The sequence below is a fragment of the Betta splendens genome, chromosome 3 (genome assembly GCF_900634795.4).
Source record: "Betta splendens chromosome 3, fBetSpl5.4, whole genome shotgun sequence".
Classification (NCBI taxonomy): Eukaryota; Metazoa; Chordata; class Actinopteri; order Anabantiformes; family Osphronemidae; genus Betta; species Betta splendens.
The window spans coordinates 3,629,093-3,641,104 of record NC_040883.2 but is presented as its reverse complement, the minus strand read 5'-3'; the positions used below and the strand labels follow the sequence as shown (position 1 = coordinate 3,641,104).

General features: G+C 44.3%; 2 long non-coding RNA genes across 2 annotated transcripts in view; one reads left to right on the top strand and one right to left on the bottom strand.

The window, feature by feature from the left end:
• Window positions 1-12,012, top strand: part of LOC114852257 (uncharacterized) — a 38,522-nt gene that overhangs the window by 11,349 nt on the left and 15,161 nt on the right. The gene's annotated exons all lie outside the window — the stretch shown is intronic.
• On the bottom strand, window positions 8,296-11,503 carry LOC114852256 (uncharacterized). Its single transcript, XR_003785330.3, has 3 exons — window positions 11,005-11,503; window positions 9,197-9,368; window positions 8,296-9,110 (listed from the first exon to the last, which is right to left on the bottom strand). It is a non-coding gene; the product is annotated as an uncharacterized LOC114852256 (long non-coding RNA).

Below are 12,012 nucleotides of genomic sequence, written 5' to 3'. Positions count from 1 at the left end.
AAAACATATTACTGACATAGTTACGATATTACATAAATATTAGTCCCTCTCAAACCACAGCCTTTTGTAGCAGCACCTTATTTGTTTGTTAATATTACCTCCAATCCATTACTTTGATTTACTATAAGCATATTACTCGTTTCTGAAAATGACAACACGAGCACAACAAAAAGAACAAAATGTGACAAAACAGATGAGGTGCGGGACTACGGTTTGCAGCTCTACTCTCCGTAGGACAGGAGGCCCCGTTGCCATGGTGATGCAGTATTTCTCCAGAATTGCACATATTGATTCACACAGGCGTCAACGGCCGAGCAAGACTGAGAAGAAATGGTGTGTGTGTGTGTGTGTGTGTGTGTGTGTGTGTGTGTGTGTGTGTGTGTGTGTGTGTGTGTGTGTGTGTGTGTGTGTGTGTGTGTGTGTGTGTTGGGGGGATGGGGCGTGGACGCAGAGGAATAAGAGGGAGTGTGTAGGTTGGAGTGGACTCACCAGACAATGACTTGTGCTGCTTTACACACACAGCTCCACGCTTCTGTTTCCATTCTTCTCGTTTGTTCATGTGCGTTTTGAAGTTGGCGTCATGTGATTGAAGAGCTGGCTTTCACCTCAGACCACACATAGTGTATAATTTGAAGTGTGTGTTTACAGTATGTTTATACATAAATGTGGAGCTGGAGGAGTGAGGTCCCCAATAACGGCTGTCGGCAAACACCAGTTAAAGGGAAACATCCTCCCGAAAACACAATTCAAATGTTCTCCCCTGTGTTCTCGACAGGTTAATCAATATGTGTGTGCATGGAAAAACTCTGTGATGTAAAAAGGCCGAGCTAGATTCACAGATGATTATCAGGAGCATCTGATGTCGACTTTAAGGGAACATGTTAACTAACTGTCGGCAAACACAAGTATTTGCACACAATGCAGCACAACAAGCGAGCGCGTTCTCTCTGTGTTTGAGGTATTTAACAGAAATGAAGGCCGTTAAGTTGGCACGCAAGCAGAGATGAAGGGAGCCGGGAGAGCGTTTGAAAGGCGACGTGGATGCGAGCGCTGAATTCCTTGACCGCTGTTTGAAAACTGTAATCCCAGCCGAAAGGTCAAAAGTCTCAGCAGGTTTTTTATTTGTGTCTTTGTGCTGCTGTTTTAAGCCCAGAACACGCTTTGTACTGCGTTCAAAGAGCAACACGAGGGGTCTGTGAGGGGATTAGTCTGAATGATGGCGGCGGAGGCCGGGTGCGTGGGCGTGTGAGCGCGGGCAGCTGCACGTGCACGCCATGCGGCATTTTAAAAAAAAAAAACTTTTCAGCGCCAATAACAACAGGACAGATGCTTTGGTTCTGAGATAACGGCCGACGTGCGCTGGGTCTTTGTCCGACCACAACGCCAGCAATGTGAGCGCCTGTGTTTCGTTGATGGGAGGATTCTGCTCCGAGGCGTGAATGGACTTCACGTTGGTGAGCGTTTACTGTGTAGGTGTCCATGCAGGTGAAGATGGTAGTGACTGGTAATAACTATGGATCAGTGGTGCCCAACCCCTGGGTCCCGGACCGGTACCGGGCCGCGAAGGAACACTTGACCTTCGTCATTTCCGTTATTTGTTGTGCGATGCTTAACAATGTTTTATTTTGGAAAATTGCTCTAATCACTGCACTAAATCCACTAAACGAGCCAGTGATGAGACACAAGAGACCAAGCATTGTCCATGTTACACCAGGTTACGAGGACGCTGCTAATGAAGCTGCTCTCCTGATGAGAGAGAGACCGGTTCCCTGCAGAAAACAAACGGAGACGCGGGAAAGTTCTGCACTGAAACATAGAAGATGTGGGCGGCATGCGTTTTCAAATGCAATTAAATACACAAATGAACTGTGTGTATATTAGATGAGCAGCATCTTGTGTAGGGATTTGTTTAAAACGGGAATAATAACAGCGCAGGTTCAGCTGTAAGACTATTACAGCGTTATTATTGCGTTGGATTCTGACAGTTGACCATGACTCACCATTGACCAATATCAGGTTCTGTTGGTGTTTTACAAATAGAATATGCCAAAATGTTTAAAAAAAAACAATGTCAAACACACAGTTAACCCAATATGCACCTTTTATGTCATTATTGGTGTAATAATATACATTGTTCCATGTTTAAAGCTTGACTGCATGCAGTTAACCAGAGTGGACACGTTAATAACCTCATCATAACAAATTTCATCCTTTAGAGAATAGATAAAACACGTTCTGCAGTAATGCGTGAAAGGGTTAAATTCAGTGTGAATGTGACCTGTGTCTGAGTCAGTGACAGTAATACACACAGGCTTTACAGCTGCTGGGTCCAAACCCAAACTAATTCCACTTGTCCACACGCACACACACACACACACACGTTGTTTGGGTGCTGTGGACGGACTGTGTCTTATGGTCAGCATTAGATTTCTTAGTTTGTTGGAGTTTATTTCGGAACAAACTTTTTTTTTATTCACAACCTCTCCTCATACGAGTCCAGGAAGTTTTGTGCTCCTTCAGATGAACAGCGTGTTGTCTGTCATCACTCCGCCCACATCTTCTACGCTTCAGAGCAGAACTTTCCCGCGTCTCTGCAGGGAGCTGGTCTCTCTCTAACGGCGAGGGCGTTCATCAGGAGAGCAGCCGCCTGCGCATGCGTCCACGCAGACGGGACGGTCCAGTTCCCACGCTATCGGCTACAGAGGCGCTGTACGTGCACACGTGCACACACACGTCCACAAACCGCACAAACAAACGTTCCACAGCATCTGTGTGCGCGGCATTGGCCCAGAGGTGCTCCGGCCGGGGACCAGGGTTGGATTCAAGAGCCTCAATCACGCTCTCAAAAACACAACTAATCCTCTGTCTTTCCCCAACAAACACACACGGCCCCTTCCCTCTCTCACACTCTTTTGCCCTCTTTGCCACTCTACATTCAATGCAGCACACTCACGACTGTGAGAGGGAAAGTGCATGTATGTATGCATGTGTGTGTGTGTGTGTGTTTATTTGTCTGTGTCTGCATTGTGATTGTGCTCGGAGACATTGTTAGCCCCAACAGAGGATTGCTGCCGTGTGTTTCAGCTCAAGGTCTCAGCCTCCGTCTCCGGCTGTGGTCTCAGCTCCTTCCAGCTGCTCCTGAAAGCTCCACTCTGCCTGAATGAGCTGCTAACCTTGGCACCAAATCAATATCAGCCAAACTCTTTGAAGAATCACAGATGGAACTGGCCTCACTGCTCTGTGCTCTCGGTGCTGTGCGATCGGGGTGTGTGTGTGTGTGTGTGTGTGTGTGTGTGTGTGTGTGTGTGTGTGTGTGTGTGTGTGTGTGTGTGTGTGTGTGTGTGTGTGTGTGTGTGTGTGTGTGTGTGTGTGTGTGTGTGTGTGTGTGTGTGTGTATAATTGCTGCCAGCCTTCCTTTCCTGCCTGGCCTTCATCCAGAGAGCCGCACAGTGTGACGGTGGAGTATCTGCTCTCATTCATGATTGAGGGTGAGGTTTAGGGCCCTACACCCCCTCCCTCCCCCACCCATTCCTTCTTAACAAACACACAAAAACATGAACCGTCATTACAGGATGCTTCATGAGAAACGTGTTGTTAGATGTTTGCTACCTCCTGAGTATATTTGGTCTCCACGGTCCCCTTTCCTCCCCTGCTGATGCCTGCGTTTACTGTGAAGCCACTGAGCTGATGGCTTCTGTAGCAGGGACCGGCTCCTCACTGGTCGTACGGGCCCAGCGGGGGGAACGAGCCTCTGCCATTCATTTGAAATGTTCAACCTGATCTCGTTATAAGTTCAGCCAGGTCACAGGCACGGCTGGTTTGTGGGTCAGTGACAGTGACGTTCATAGGTCACCAAGAAACCTCAGCAAACAACAGCAAAGAAGTCAAATGTGTAAAATAGATCATGCTTTGTCTGAATCTGAATCAATCTAAACTATAGTTTGTTTGGTTCTTTGTAGCAGGAGTCTTTGTCCTTGGCCTAAACACACACACACACACACACACACACACACACACACACACGGCTTCCTGTAACCCAGCCCAGTATCATCTGATCTGGGTGTTGCTGAAGCTGATCGATGGCTGTGTTGAAATATCTCTGGCTATGATGGGATGCTGAATTCACACAGGCACAGAAACATATCAATAGCCTGGATGCCCGCACCATCATCTCTGTTTCAAAATACAATTAAATAGTCTCTTTTACAGTGATGCACTCTGTGCACAAGCAAACATTCATACAAATAGATGTAATGGACGCTAGATGGATCTAATACACGATAGATTGTATAGCGACGTACTGCACACAGGCCTGTAACGGTGTTAAACACAGACAAACACACACTTCGGCATAACAAAGTGTATACACACGTTTTCAAATGCAATTAAATACACAAATGAACTGCCTGTGTATATTAGATGAGCAGCAGCGTTGTGTAGAGATTTGTTTAAAACAGCAATAATATCAGCACAAGTTCAGTTGTGGGACGATAAACTACACAACATGAATGACTTTATTGTTATTGTTGGATTGTGACAGTTGACGGTGACGCTGTTGTTGTTGTTGTTATTTTGTTTGTTTTTTTATCAGGTTCTGTTAGTTGAAATGAAGATGTCGTGCTGCTGAGTTCATGGGTGTCTGGTTGTTGTTGGATATGTTTTACAAATAGAATAGGCCACTTTAAAACTGTTTTAAAAACAGTGTCACACACACACACACACACACACACACACACAATGTCAAACACGCAGTTACCCAATATGCCCCTTTTATGTCATTATTGATGTAATAATATACATTGTTCCAAGTTTAAAGCTTGACTGCATGCAGTTAACCAGAGTGGACACGTTAATAACCTCATCATAACTAATTTCATGCTTTTAGAAAATAGATAAAACACGTTCTGATGCAGTAATGCGTGAAAGGGTTAAATTCAGTGTGAACGTGACCTGTGTCTGAGAAGAATAGAGGAGACTCAGGCACTTTTCACTCATCACAGCCGCTGAGGGCGAATGTGTCTGTGTGCTGACTTGAGTCTATTGATGGGAAGGACAGTCGCACCATAACAAATATATTCCTCTGATTGTATTCGGCCGTCATTTTTCTTTGTCTCTTTCTTTCCACTCTCCTCTCTCATTTCTTCCCCTTTCCTCCTGTCCTCATTATTTATCTTTAGTCTATTCTATTACCTTCCCCCCAGTTCTTATGCTTTCCTGCCTTCTTGTATTGATTTTCATTTATAGGTTTTCATCCTTTTCACTCCCATTTCTCTGCACTGATGGCACCTTGCAGCTCGCCTCTCATTCTGTCTCTTCCTTCACCTCTCCACAACTAGATGCCTTCCATGCCGCGCTTTTGTTATAATATCAGATACTTCTGGACTTTGCAGTGCTGAGGGAAAAAAAGAGCATGCACTGCAGGTAAAGAGGTCTTTCTATCCGCGCGCTATTCAAAAGCCGTAAAGGTCACGGTCCTTTCTTATACGTTGGAGGAGAGAAGTTGGTATAGATCCAGAAATCTTTCAGTGAATAGAGGACACCAGTAGATCTATTATAGAATATATTTACTGCTGTACAAGAACTCAATCTGCGGTATGTGGATGTTAAATGAATTTCAAGTGTTGGCTGTGAGTTATGAGTCAGGAGGTGGATTGGCTCAAGAATTCTCTTTATCCGCATTGTAGAGCGTTAACATAAGGCAAAAAGTAAACAACTGAATGTGTGTGTGTGTGTGTGTGTATATATATATATATATATATATATATATATATATATATATATATATATATATATATATATATATATATATATATATATATATATTATATATATTGCAGTATATTACTGTACATTATTATGTTGGCAGATTACACTATTATCACTATTTAAATTTATTATTATAAATTTATTATTTATTATCGCTATTTAAAAAACAGCCCTGCATAATAACATTCAGACTATCTCAAGGATTAAACAGACAGGAATAGTGCATTTACACTGTGGACGTGTTTTCTTGGATGTTCATCGAAGTGGATTTTCTCATTCAATAAAACTGTGCCAACAACTGTGTGCTCATCATGGCGCCGCCCAGCTCTGCCGTCTTCAGCTCATGTTCATAAATTAGAAACCTGTTGCTTTAGAAAAATTATTTGACTTTAGATTTATTAAAAAATGCCGCAGTCATTCATTTACATGAATATGTGCTTTTAGTGTTTTTTTATAGTTGGGGTAAATTTTCAGCTGTACAGTTACTAATTGTGCGTACTAGTCCTACAGTAAGTTACGTAACAAAGCATCCAACCCGTTCCACTAAATCACTGCTGTACGAGTCACCTGGGAACGAGCTCCGGGCTTCAGGCTCGCTGCTTAGCTGTCACTGCAGTGTTGTGGTTTATGCTGTAAAAGTAGCACCTTTATCTATTGGCTACAAGAGCTCGACTGTTCCTTGTATCTATGCAGAAAATACATAGCGAGAGTAAAATCTACAAAGGAAACGCTGTTTGCCCAATTAGATAAATGGGTTTCAGATTGTGTGCAAACAGGGCTCCATGTTTGTTTGGAGGCACCAGCCAACGGGGACGCGGGACAGTATCTGCAGGGCAAAAAGTCAACCTGGAGGAGAGATAAGGAAATGGCGTCGCGGAAATGTGCGCCCTCGTTCTGCTGCGCAAACACGCTAATATCAATGCCGGTTATTAATTGACCAGATAAAGAGTTATGGGCGGCGTCTCTGTCTTTCAAAACGACATAATGGCAAAAAAAGAGGAGATGCTGTCTAGGAATGAGACGATTCACTGTTCAGTCGTGTCACCTGTTGATCTCAGTTCCTTCAAGGTGATGAATAAGAAACAAAGTCAACATGATTTCTACTATAACACAATGACAGCACTTTTACTTCAGATACACGTGATTTCATGTGACAGCACGATGAGAAGGAGTTGCAGAGACGCTGCTGAATATGATTATGTTCATACAGAGATCAAACCCTCCCCCGCTCCTCCTTTGCTCGACTGCAGGTCCTCACCTCCAGTGCTACTTTGCTATTTTCCTCTTACTGATTGGAAAAAATCTAAAGGTGTCCAGTAAAACAGGGGTCTTTGCCCCAGTAGCCTGGCATTACCAGGAGTCCCATTATCCTCAGTGATCGCTCTGAGACATGACCACACACACACACTAGACGAACACACACAAACACGTGAACAATGGCACATCGATCACACATCAGAACATTCTGACATTCTGAAGACACACACACACACACAAACGCACGTACACACACACACGCAGCAACAACAAAAACATTGATTTGCCCCCTCCCCCTGCACAAAAACACTGCCAATCTTCGCCAGCCTGTAATTTTATGGCACAACAAAATGAAAGGGTAATTTTAGCGGAGTAGTGAGGGAGAGGCACAATCGGAGATAAAGGGACAAAGTTTGGTGTCTGAAAGGCCAGTGATGATGATAGCAGCCGTGCAGCGGCAGAGAAAGGAGAGAGAGGGAGAGGGAGAAAAGGCCGTTTGACGAGGCTGACAGCCTCACGCCTCACTACCCGGCTCGGCTCAGAAAGACAGACACTAAAACACTGCAATTTAGATAGTTTACTGGCCATTGTCAAAACACTAGTGCAATCTGAGGAGGGTTTAACGGGTTTAAAGTCACTCAGTGGGACCCCCACCACCTTCTGCTCATTACTTTCACTGCTCCCCGGCTCCCTGCTGTTTTTTTAACATACACCTGTGCTGAGTTTTCAGTATTTCCTGCTCATCCTGTGTGTATTAGGTCTTAACCACAGAAAACTAATGAAATAAATAAAACTACTGTTATATATATTAATTATGGAACAATATTATTAACATACTGTAGTTGCCTTTGTTTTGGGATGTTATATAATTGTATGTATATGGTTCCCCTCTTTTTTAACACTTGAGTTTATTACGGCAGAGAAAGCGTAAACAAACATCCATTGAAACGAAGGAGGACCAGACTAGTTTGATGCTGACAGCATCAAACGGAAGCTTCCGTCTGTGCTTCATAGAGTGGAATTTTTTTCACATTTCCAGCTCTCACCGACAGAAAGGTTCAGTCTCTGGACTGATGAACCCGATCCAAAGCCAGAAAATGTCTGACAGATAATCAGTTTTTCTTCTACTGTTTCCCCACTTGTATAATTGTGAGTCTTTTTGTTGTTTGGCTCTCGTTGGACGTCGTACTGATTCAGAATCCTAAATAACAGTTATACTTTCCAGACACTAGATACAGGATTCAAGGAAGTTATGCGCATATAGAGTTTTTTTAGAAGATCCATTCATTCATTAGCAGCTCTGTTGATGCTCACCAGGGTTTTTAAGCAGCTGGAGAACAATCTACCACCGTCCGACTCGGCAGCGGTCAACTAACACAAACCTGTCAGCTACCAAAGAATATGAATGAGGGCGAATCAGCTTTTGACTTTTTGGAGTCTAATGAAAATCTTTTGTTCTTGTTACAGCCAGAGTTTTACATGTACATGTAGCTGCCAAAACTAAAGATCTCATCTAAAATAACTTTTTCTAAACCGTTGTAGTGTTTTTATTTATATTGGCTTTAACAACGCCATACTGTATTAATTAAATGAAGTCACTCCAATATTTAGTAAAAGTGAGTTTAACAGACCAAAGCATAAATATAGTGTGATGATGGTGAACGCTGGTGTGTTGGTGCAGGTGAACAGCACAGTGGCCTTGCTGCACTTATTGTCACATGAATGACGGCCTCTTTTGTGTTTCAATGTCAAGCTCTAAGAATTTTGAACAGACCACCTGGTTTCTTTCACTTGCTGTGTTAAAGCTGCTGTTTATGTCTAGACACATCCAGTTTCTCTTGATCCGAACTTCAATCAGTCACATTCTGTCTTCTTTGAAACTATTGAAACCTTAAATCTGTAAATAACAGATGTCATTAATGAATGAGCATTTTGTTGATGCTGCATCTCATGTATGAGGGTTGTGATGCCGGCGGATGTGTCTGCTGCATGGAGGAATAAGTCAGGTGGACTGAGTCTGGATCAGTAGCTGCACATTAATGCTGTACAGTAATTTGGAGAAACAACACCAGAAAGAACAAACGGACCTGGGTGAGACAGAGCAGAGAAAGATAAATATAGGTAGGCTGGCTTGAATTTGGGGGAGGGGGGGTCACAGTTTAGAGGTCAAAACCTTGAGTATTGATCAGGTTTTGTCATTTCCATGGCGCCTGGAGGCCCCGTGTTTCTGACCCGCTGGACTGCATTAGACCTGAGATCCATAACGCCTGCTCGTCTCGCTCTTTCTGTCTCTCTTCCTCCGGTTTTTCCTTTTCCACCATATTTTAAACGCGTCTATGGCACACCTACACAGAACAGAAGAGCAAACACACTTATCAATAAAAGCACACACAGACACACACATGCACAGCTGCTCATCCAAGCACAGGAAGAAACCGAATTAGGGCTTAAAAAACAATCTGGGACTGCAGAGAGGACAATTCATCATGATCTGTGTGTGTGTGTGTGTGTGTGTGTGTGTGTGTGTGTGTGTGTGTGTGTGTGTGTGTGTGTGTGTGTGTGTGTGTGTGTGTGTGTGACCATCCAGCCACTGGCCAGTTGTTCGGGCACACACGCTGTGCTCACTTCACAGCACCGGTCCTTAAACACTCATCCTCATTCTGGCCAAGGTCAGCTGGATTGTAAATGAAGCTGCGCATCGGGCAGCGGTTTGTGTCCGAGCGAGGAAAGGGGCCGAGCGAGGCAGAGAGAGAGAGAGAGAGAGAGAGAGAGAGAGAGAGAGAGAGAGAGAGAGAGAGAGAGAGAGAGAGGAGAGAGAGAAGAGAGAGGAGAGATAATAGCTATATAGCTCTGCTCTCTCTCTCTCTAGCTAGAATCGTCTCTTTCCTCTATACGCTAGAGTACGAGAGAGAGAGGCTTAAGTACATGAAGCGAATCAAGGGAGTGTGTTAGAGATGGGCTAATTCGACTTCATTTAGCCCGTACAGTGCTTTAGCCTGATGCCAGCCTGGCAGCACTTACAGTGCTTTATATCAATTTCTCTAATATTTCTTTTCCCTTGTATTCCATTAGGAGACGCACCACTTTTCGTACTTCTCAGTGCTTTATTCCACTATCTGTCGCCCTCTTTATTCTTGCTCTCAGCCTTTTTTCGGACCCTTTGGCTCTCTGCGTGCGTGTCCATCACTGCCGCGGGCGCCTGAGCCAGAGGAAGGGCTCTTTGGTTCGTCCCGCGGGCCGGCAGGGGCCGGCAGGGGCCCGTGCAGCGAAGGGGTAGCCTCTTTGTGAGGAAATGATTTTCTCGGTGCTGAGGAGGACACTCCAAATCATCTCCAGCAATCTGAGTAATGGCTCTGAGACGCTGCTGCCTTTGTCCTGTAATGGTGACAGATGACTGGTTGGGCAGATGGGGGCCATCCAGAGCGTAGTGAAGGGGCACACAGACACACACACACACACACACACACACACACATAAACACTTGCATAAAATGCCACTCCACTCGCGGCCGGTGTGATTGCAGGTAATTGTCTCTTCTCGGCCGTGGTGTTAGTGGTTATCTTTAACGATCACTCTTAAAGACGACTTCTAACTATCTGTCCTTTCAACGGAAAGATGATTCCACTTTACAGAGTCACGCCTGAGAACCCCCCCACCGCCGCCCCAGCCACCAGCTCCTTCAAACCTGAGAGGGACAATACAGCTTTTAATGTTGGTGCATTAACGGTGTTTGCACTTCTCACAGAGCAGCTGACACGTGGATATGTCAACAGTCAGCACAAATATCTTTATAATACCTTTGTAAATTACAGATGCGTCCCCTGGAATAAAAGGTTAATAGTAAGTAAATATTGAATTAGACCTGCATCACTTGCACATAAGAAACAGTTTCGTTACAATTTATGTTCAGTACAAACATCTTTAAACAACATGTCTTGAAGTTTTTAGCCGTTGAATGAAAATGCTTATTTGTGTATTTACCTCCCTTGTGTCGTGGTTCTGGTGTGTTTGTGTGGGCCGTCGTCTCCCTCACCAGAGCATCAACAGACAGTTTTCGTCCACAAAGGTTGAGAACACGACTTCGATGGTCTGAAGCGTCCCAAAGTTTGACTTTTAGACAGACAAGCCTCAAACACATGTTAGCAAAAGAATCAATGGGTGTAAATGGAGAAAGCCTGTTGTCTTGTTCTGCTCCTGGTAAAGAGGAGGTGTGAGATGTCCAGCCGCAGTCCCAGCGGTCCGAGGTGTTACCATCTCTTTAACCTGCCTGGTGGCTTCCACATATGGTCTGCAGGCAGAGATCCACATGGATTCATACAAACCCAGAACTGTGCGCCAGCCTTTATACCGCAGATCTTGATCTTTATTATTATTGTCATTATTGATCGCCCTCAATGTTTACATTCAATTTATGTTTAGAATTAAAAGATTAAAAACACATTAAAACATAACAAACATGTTGTTGCCCATGTGCTATGAACCTGATCTTTAATGTGTATTCTACCATGACTAATAATAATAGTAATAAAACGTGTGCCTTTAAGACAAGAAATTCACTCAACGTGGTCCTGAGATTCCTCTCTCTCCTAAACATTAGATGCTACTTATTAGAGACTCGGGCATCGTCTCGCTTTGTAGCCGACATCTTCAAACTAGTTTATAGATTATTAATTCCCAAACAACAAAATCCTATTAGAGCATATTACCAATAAGAATCCATATGCATAGGCCAGTCAATGGCCCAGCCCTCATTAGAAGAGGCCCGGCAGCAGGCCTGGGGGCAGATCATGGGCCTGGTCTGAATGTCGCCCTCAGAAACGACGACGTGTCTCCACAAACTGCTGCAGCAGTCGTGTCCCACTCTGTGAAGCGTGTGGGACGCAGGTACGAGTGTCACCTGTGTCCACGTTCCTCCCACTGTTCAGACTCAGCTTCACACAAACCAGGACCTCATGCTGCTTTCTGTCTTTGTTGTCGCCCACTACGTCT